At 37.5% G+C, this 9,406-nt stretch overlaps 1 long non-coding RNA gene across 1 annotated transcript; it reads right to left on the reverse strand.

The window, feature by feature from the left end:
- Positions 1 to 4,412: 4,412 nt before the first annotated feature.
- LOC137188730 (uncharacterized) lies at positions 4,413 to 8,560 on the reverse strand. Its single transcript, XR_010929496.1, has 3 exons — positions 8,409 to 8,560; positions 6,040 to 6,069; positions 4,413 to 4,762 (listed from the first exon to the last, which is right to left on the reverse strand). It is a non-coding gene; the product is annotated as an uncharacterized lncRNA (long non-coding RNA).
- Between the last annotated feature and the right edge of the window lie 846 nt (positions 8,561 to 9,406).

The raw sequence follows: 9,406 nt of genomic DNA on the forward strand, positions 1-9,406 counted from the left end.
ACATCAATTGAAATAAAAATGTTCACATAAATACTGCACAGTAGATGTCCTTTTTACTGCTTTCAATCGCTTATAACACAATAAGCATCAACCATGTAGCCAGGTTTCCATTAGCTGTCCACCCTCAATGCCTCATGGCTCTTTCTATAAAAATCCTCCTCCTCCTGATGATAACTATCATGTCTAAAAGGTGAAAGAAAGCTTACAGTGCACTTTTCGATCGACAGGTGATCTCTAAGGACTGCAACACCAAGCAACTCATGGGATACCACCTTTAACTGTCCGCGGTTATATCTGCAATCATCCTTCTTCCTTTCTCCCGTCCTGCCAATCTGTCTTGTTTGCCTTTCTTTCCATCCATCCATCGTCTCATTTGCCTGCCTTTTCTCTTTGCTCTACCTGAGCTGAATTATGATCTGTAGTCTTCCCTGATACATTGTGATTGATTGGGCTTTCCAGCTAACTAATGAATTGGCCCCTCAAGGACATGTAGCGGTCCAGCTTTGGTAATAATGTGGACTCTGCTGAAGGCAGCTCAAAGACTCCTGACACCACAGATTTAGCGCTTACAGTGTTTATTTGGATTTGGCTTTAGCAGGGGGGTATGCTGGGGTTTAATTTTTAAATAGCTACCAATTGCATTTCTAATAGCTTTTTGCATATTGTCTCACAGTGAAATGACGAAGGGAAAAATGATGGTCTCTCCCTCTTTTTTTTGCAAAGATATGACAAATAAATGTATTATTACACATGTAACAGCAGTTTTTCAGTGAAGCATTAAGTTAAACTATTTAGAAGACAATCATATAAAACATAGATTTTATTGTCCTTCTTAAATAATGAAATGCTTTACTGTGTCTGAACTGTCATACAGAACTGTATGTAACTTGCTTTTAACAACATGTTCACATGTTAACAATGGTTACCCCATATAGTCCAAGTTCTGTCAAAGCATTAGTTGTTGTTCTGTCAAAGATCAGCAGACTGAAGAAACCACAGCCACAATGGCAAATGCTTTCATGAGAAACTAATACAGCTTGTTGCAACTACTGTTTTGTCTGCTGTAATGGAATCATTAATGATGTAGTAGCCTCCTTGAGTTTCACAGTTATGTTTATGTTGTGCAAAATCAGAAGTTCTCAACAAAGATAATCTTGTTAAGTTTGGGTTCTGATAACTCCATTTTGGATCCTGTTGTTGGTTGGCAAAACACCAAGATTTGCTAAGAAATGATAACAGAACTATTCTCAAACCTTTATCTATTCAATATTTAGATAGATGGTCAACGTAATGGTTCTGAATCAGGAGAATCTTACGAAAAATAAGTTGTAAAAGTATAAAGTGTGTACATCGGTTACATGTAATCACCATTTCATGTCTTATGCTGCTCAATTTCAAGTTGTAGCTTTAGGTTGTGACCATAACTGAGGCTGCCATTCTCCCTTCTCAGCAAATAAACAATGATTACATATCTTAAATTTTTAATTATTTTTAACTTTAGTCACTTTCAAATGTTGACAGCTGAACCTATTTCTTAGAGTTTCCAAAGGACTTTATTGTATTAAATGCTATCAAACCTCAACCCCAATTGTGGTGTTGGCTGCAGATGATTCGGCCATGCAGACAAACAGGTAAAAAGCAAGTATTTCATGAGCCTAAGGGGATTTTATGCATTGGTTACCATACTGAACATCTAGAATTATTCAGTGATTTCTTTGCCATTTGATGTTTGTGCTGTTTTTTATTCTTTGGACTCTACTACTGGGATAGATCAAAATATTTTATGCATTCATCATTTTGTTTCCATGTTTTTATCTTATTTCCAGAGCGCAAACTGCATCAGCACCTGCTGTGAAGGTTGGTCATGCGAAAAACAAGCGTGTGGGTCTGAAAATACTTTGAGGACTAGATGGATTTCAGTCATTTTAATGGGGCTTTTACAGTGTTGATGTGGGAACTCAAACACACTTTGGACTGCTGTGGAATACATTGTATTGGTTAAATGCAGAAAACAAATGCATTTTATTATCCCTCACTGAGGAGTTTTTTTCTTTATTTTGTGTCAAACAACAGTATGATGATGGTAAATACCAACTGAGGCATCAAGAAAAATCAGTTGTGTGAATTTTGCCATTTAAATTTATGACTTTTTTTCCCTCCTGCTTCGTGTAACCTGTTTTTACTGGAAAAACATTTATCAACCACTGCACAGACTACTGAGTACTGATGACACATTTTCCAAGAAATGAAGATGAAGATCAGTGTCAACATGCATCTTGTTTGAAAGTCAGAGGTCAATATGTCAATATTGTATGTGTGTGTGGTTTATATATCCTGCACCTTCAATATTTTTCTCTTCTTTCTGTCTATTCTAACATTGTTTGGTTTTTATAATTGGAATGTCATATTATTAATGCCAGGGGTGACAGCATTGATTTGTGCCGTGAAAATGCTGCAAACAAACCTCACAGGGGACTGGAATTACAGCAATATTACAATTTAACCCACGGTTTTCTTGTTTTTTCTGTGTGTGTGTGTGTGTGTGTGTGTGTGTGTGTGTGTGTGTGTGTGTGTGTGTGTGTGTGTGTGTGTGTGTGTGTGTGTGCGTTTATTAACTGAGATAACAGATTGCTCTGCATGAATTAGAGGAACATTTGACCCACAACACCTGCGGTGTATCTCATATATTACAGAAAGCACAATTCACAAGTTCTGCAAAGAAACTGGACATTAGATACATTTTACATATGTAAATAAATGTTATTTTACAGATTCCAATCTGAATTTCCATACTAAATAAAATATTCTGCAAATTAATGCACGCTATTGTGCTCTTTTAACATCCATAATAAACCCACATTAGGTCATGTGAAAATACGTTTCCAAAATAACTAATTTCGTCATATTTTTGGCTGACTTCTCATAAAAAAACTTTTAGTGTTTTACACTTTGAGGGGTAAGTGTCTTCAGTGTGGGCAGTTAGCCTGATATCAGTCAGCATACAGATGGGTGAAAAATTGAAGTGAAAACCTGAATAAATAAGTGGAAGATCATAATAAATGCAGAGTCTTCCATACAGGTTACAAGAGCTCACTGAGTGGTTTGATGTGGATGAAAATGATGTGAATCATATTATATTATGGCCTTCAGAGTCACCAGATCTCAACCAGTTGAACACCGACAGCAGATTTTGGAGCAGTGTGTTAGACAGCACTCTCCACCACCACCAAACTACAAATGAGGGAACATGTTTTGCAAGAATTCTGTTCATCCCTCCAGTAGAGTTCCACAAACTTGGAGGAAGAACACCTTACTGAAACAATCTTCCTTTAATTTATCACACATCTGGTCTTCTACACTGAATTGTTGACATTAATAAACATAATCCTCTAAAAATGCTTGGCTGTTTTGCTCCTTATCCCTACCTTTATGGTGACCAGTGGTCCAAGTAAGGCTGGATCACAAACTGATTGGTCTATCTTGCTGTCAGTCAACATACACAACAATGGCCCTGGTTCTTACAAGCAAAATAAGCTATTATGCTTGGGTGTAATGCCTTCTTGGGCGTAGTTATGGCAATCCAAGTGACATGTGTGCATCAAGTTTGATTTCCTTTTTTCTAGAATGGGAGAAGAGGCTGTGAAAAGTTCACATCTGTCATTAATTGGTCTTGATGAATAAACTATTTACATTTTAGGTTTCAACTATTGTCCATTATGAAATCTGAAATGTTGGTGACATGGCTGTACTATACTGTTTTCATTTCCACCTGTGTAATTTGTTGTTCATGAGTCTGCTGTGAGCCCACAGTTGCTTAGAGTTAAACCATAAAACCTCACAGTTTTCACTGATAATGATTACTGTTCTTTAATAAATTGTCATATTTGACAGCTTTCAAATTAAAATAGGTGAGTCTACCTACATACAATCCATCATGAACCTTGAATGCCATTATTGAGGTCAAATATTTCTTCACTTTTTCAAATAACCCTTGTTATCCTGAAAAGGGAAATGTGCAAAACATCTATATTTGAAGCTAATAAGAGTGTCTGAGAGTCAAATAAATGCAACTAGCACAAAAACAGTTTGTGGCGTGCACTGTAAGGGTTTTTCTACTCATGGAGCGATTAGCTGAGTGGCGTTCACTGACCGAGTCAATCTGAGTTTAGTCGTTACTAGGACACCTCAGCAGGGAGCAAACCTGTGAACGGTCTGTTACAGTTCAGACTGCAGTGCTGTGGACTTCTGTTGTTTATTCAGTGAAGGCTTTAGGACAGTGTTGAGTGTAGCTTTCATAACACAGTTTGCTTTTTCAGTCCCATGATGCGTTTTGCATTTTGCCGTATTACGTGAAACTCCTCAGAAGATGGTCACCGGTCAAACTAGTTTCACAGTGGAGTGTGTACATTCGGTCTGTATTAATTCTGTGTTAATTTATGTTCCCAGGTAGGTTGGTTTGCATCTGGTGATGTGATGTTTCTGTGTTCCTTACTTTGTGTGTGTGTGTGACTGCCTTTGCAGATATCATCTATAGTTCATTTGCCAGGCCTCTGCAGCATTCAAGCCCAGAGAAAACATGAAATGAGACCAATGTGTTTGTTTGCGTGTGTGTGTGTGTGTGTGTGTGTGTGTGTGTGTGTCAGCTGCAGTGCCTCCTTACCTGCAGTGCTTTCATGCTCTCATATTACCAGTTCTCTATCTCTTATCTCTTTCTCTCTCTCCCTCTTGCTTGCCAAGCCAGCCGGTGTTGACGATGCAGTAGCTGTTGAAAGAGAACAAGTGTGTGTGTGTGTGTGTGCTGTTGACAGAGCTGAGAGATTTAATTGACACCCACAGAGAGAATTATACAAGCTTCCAAATGCTCTCTCTCTCTCTCGCTCTCTTGCTGTTGTTTGTATGTGTTTAACATTTTCCTGCATCTATGTATGTGTGTGTGTGTGTGTGTTTATGCTCATGCCTGCCCATGTGAACAGGGTCTCGAGTGTGCACGGAGAGTGTTTCTCTCTGTGTTTTAGAGATGCAGTTCACATGACTGTTTCACTTCTGTCCTCCAATGCACCCTTTATTCTCTCTTTTCCACTTTCTTCAATCTCACGCCTTCATTCATTCCTTATTCTTTTTCTCAAGCTCATCCTCTGGCGTGCTGTATAATGAAGATCTTTAATCTATTGTCTTTTTACAACATGCTGCAATACAAACTCAGGGAATTACAACATATCCTGCAGGCTGTTATCTTCCTGCTATCTATCTGCCTTTGTGACTTGACATGCATCTACATTCACACACAAACATGTATTACTATACTTGTGAGGAACAGCTATTAACTACAGTGTGTTTATTGTCTAAACCAACGGTGGAAGAAACATTAAGATCCTTCACATTAGTCTGATAACACTCCATTAAAAGTAAATGTCCTGTGTTCAAAATTTTATCCATCAGCAGGGCCGCAAACACAGGAAGCCCTCCTTTTTGTGTTGGTTTGTGATCATATGAAAGTAGGCATGAATAAATATATTAAAGTAATAACAAATATTCAACTTAAAGTTATTATAACTAGATTTTGTCCCTTTTATAACACAAGATGGCAAGGTTGGGCAAAAATACAGAAGCAACCTTACATTTCAGTTTATTTGGGGCACCTAAGGGTGTGCACAGTTTGCCCATATGGTGATCCATCACTGAGTATAAAGGCTTATCTACAGGGGGCATCATTTCAGCTGAATTTTTCAGTTGTCTGTACCAAGCATGTCTGATAGAAAGCATGTGTGTTGGGCTCTGAGCCCTGATAACCGCAGGTGACCTACACTCAATGCTGTGTCTGAACATATCCAATATAATGGCCCAATATAATATAAGTGCAAAGTTAGCATAACCCATGGAGTCACAAGACAACATTTATGGGAAATACTCTAGGTTGAAATAAACCATAAATTAATAAATATTAAAAATATCTCAATCAGCCATAAAACACAGGTTATGTGTAATGTATGTGTATTTGTAGAACATGAGGATTCATAACTCTGTCAAACCAGACCAAACCTTTTAGAATGATGGATGTTTCTCTGTGATCTGTGAGGATAAACATTGTTAAATCCACTTCAATCATAGAAAAAAAGATGCTCCTCATAACTTCTTCTTCTTCTGTCTCTATAATCATCAAATTTCTGTCTCTTTCTTTCATAAAAGTAATCTGGACAATCTTTTTACAGCTACATCCATGCCTGTGTTTAGACTGGAAGTGTTGAAAACTGAGTAGAGCAGATTTGCCATAATGTAAAACAAAAGAAAGAAAGAAAGAAAGAAAGGAAGAAAAGAAAAGAAAAGAAAAAGACTTCTGTTCTTTTCCAAAAATGTGACATCCCAACTCGATATCAGTCAGAATGATGTCACAAAATGTATTGATGCCTTGCTGGCTGATACAGAACAATTACAATTAGCAACACAATCAGTGTTTTCTGTACTTTGTTCATTTGGCACTATCAGTACAGTTTTAGACATTACTGAGGCTGAGAATGTCCCATAAACACGGTTCCTATATCCCTGGAACTCTGACCATTTCCTCTATTGATTCATATATTTATATTTGTGCTGTATTGAAAATCTTAATCTTTGTAGATAAAGACAAAAATTCAATTTTTATTTTTCTCAAGTCTCCTGGAGCATGTATAGTACTACTCATGTGCAAAATAATGACATTTCTGAAGAGCCTAACTTAATTAATATGACATTCCTGGGAATAAATAAAGGAAGTTAAAAACTAGCAAAATCACTGTAGAGTTTAATGGGTTTAGCTGTTACAAAAGCCATTTAGCCATTCTCCAAACCAGGTTTCAATGTGAACCTGTATTTTCATTTTATACAAAGTAAAATAACCTGCACAAACTGAAATTGAGCTTTATTTGTATCAGACAGCAGGTGTAGCTTGAGAGCAATTAACGGTTTTGGTTTTATTAGCTGGCAAACTAAACAGAGCAGCCAAAACAAATGTTGACTTAAAGCTAGCCACTACAAATGTCAAATAAGTAAAATAGTGTGTAGCCTGGGCAGAGGAACAGGTGGCTGCATGGATTCAAACAAAATGGGTTTTCTGTAAGCAGTGGGAAATGGGGACTCCTTACTGAGGTGTGAACATAATTTAATTTCACCTGCACCAGAAGGCAGGCCAGGTGTTGCAGGAACAGCAGATGAACAGTACCAAAAAGTTTAGCACATAGACAAAGGTGTTAAGTCAAATCATGATCTTAAGGTTGCATTTAAAGGCTAAAAATATAATTTTCCCTAGTAAACAAGCACCCAGGGGGTGAGGATAGAGAAGGAGTTACATAGAAGAACTTTAGACATTTTGCTGTAGCATTCTGGATGAGCTTTAAGGGTCTAAAATGGTTTGAAAAAAGACCACCAAAGATAGAGTTCTCTAGAGACAGAGTACTCAAACTTGGACCTGAAGTTACAATTGCCATTTCTGGTAGGACAGGCTCTGATTTAGATTCACCAGGATCACTAAGTTTTGGGGAACAGTTAGGACCACATCAAGGCCTGTAGTGAAGAGGCTGGCTGGAGTTTTGGTTTAGTCAAAAGCAATGCAGAGATTGTGTTGAGGACAGGGTTTCCCAGGGAGATTGTCCACATATCAGTGGTGCAATGGCAGGAGCCCTGGGGATTGCCCATTGGTCTGAAGCCCCATTATTCCAAACCCCAAGAGTTCAAAAAAATTCCCATTGGACTGAAAGCTCAGGGTTAGGGTTAGTATGCACTAAATTAACTAAAAAGCAAGCATTTTGTAATTGGCGTCTTTGTGTTCGCACGTCAAAGTACACTAGGACATTAAGTGCAAAAAACTCAAGGGAGAGCAATGGGCCTTTGGACTAATGGGTTTTCGGTCCAATGGGAAGTTTTGGGGTTTCGGAATAATGGGCAATCAGACCAGTTGCATAACACCGGATCCCTGGGGACCCAACTGGATAAATATTCTCCAAGACATGCTAAGCTTTGCAAGGGGGCCTGGAGTTGGTGGTGGTAGACTATGCCAAATACTGCTGATATGCAGTGTTAATTTTGACAAGAATTTTAAATTTAGTTTTAGTCTTAACCACCTACTGAAAATTGTAAGGGTGTAAAGTCACATTTTAGTCTTTTGTTTGTTTGTTTGTTTTAGTAAAGATATAGTCATTATTTCATATCATAATAGATTTTGCCGAAGGATATTTTTCCTGGCTGTAAAAATTCCAGTGAGATGTAAGCATACTTTGAACTATGTATTCAGTCATCTAGGCTGAGAATGTGTTACTGACTTACCGTACTTCTTTCATATATCATATAAAAATGAATTTCTAAAATTTGATAGACCCACACCCAATTCAATAATATTTCCTCACAGGGCATATTTATTTTCAGCATATACACTGTACCTTGGCACTGTGTTGACACTGTGACCGGTACAGTGAAAGTGAAGCAGACGCTGTTGACATGGCACACTGCCCTCTTCATTTGCATAGAATCTGAAGAAATACAGAGAGGTTACAAATAGTATGAAATTATTTGGTCCATCTTAGTTTGCTACTCATTGACTGGGGGGGTAATTTTTCTTTAACAAGACTCCTTTGAAATACAACCTAAACCTAACCAGACCTTAACCACAGCATTGTCACACCATAAAACATAATTATTTTTTAACAAGCATATCAAAATACACTAAGATATTAAGGGCAAGAGACGTCAGAGGTAGCCTAACCATAAATAATGGCAGTGCATCATTATTGTTGATCAGACACTTATGTTTATTTACTGACAAAACAGACTTTTCATATATTACTGAGCTGAACTACAGCAATTATAACAATGTTTAATGTTAAATTTTGTCATTAACTTAGGCAGACAAGTATTATCTGGGGAACATCATGACATTCATTCGCTTTACAGGGATCTAAAATAAATACCAAATTATGTTAAATGCTTACTGAATGAGGTGGTGTCTTAAGAAATCATAAATCATCTTTTAGAAGGAGTACATGTTTACCATAAGCTTGGCTCCGGTAAATTTAACAATATGTTAATGGAGCAAGGCAAGCTAATCGCTAATGTGCCTTGAATCTATGAACAACTTTGAACTATAACATTACACTAACATTAAATTTACTCCTAAAAGGGAATTAACATGTGTACATGTTATCAAATCTATCAACATGCATAATTGATATTTTACTTGGCAAAAACGGTGTGTCTTGAATCCACAGAGCACTCCATCCTCATTAGGAACAATACACTCAGTCTTTCTTTCTGTTTGAATATAAGAGGAATGTGTCCACAGGCCATCTTTCTTCTTCCTTCCCACCACTCATTGTTTGAGATGCCAGCTGCCAGCAGCAGCTAATGGTTTTGTTTGGCTTTTTAAGCTAGTTAGCTTAGA

The sequence above is a fragment of the Thunnus thynnus genome, chromosome 9 (assembly GCF_963924715.1).
Source record: "Thunnus thynnus chromosome 9, fThuThy2.1, whole genome shotgun sequence".
Classification (NCBI taxonomy): Eukaryota; Metazoa; Chordata; class Actinopteri; order Scombriformes; family Scombridae; genus Thunnus; species Thunnus thynnus.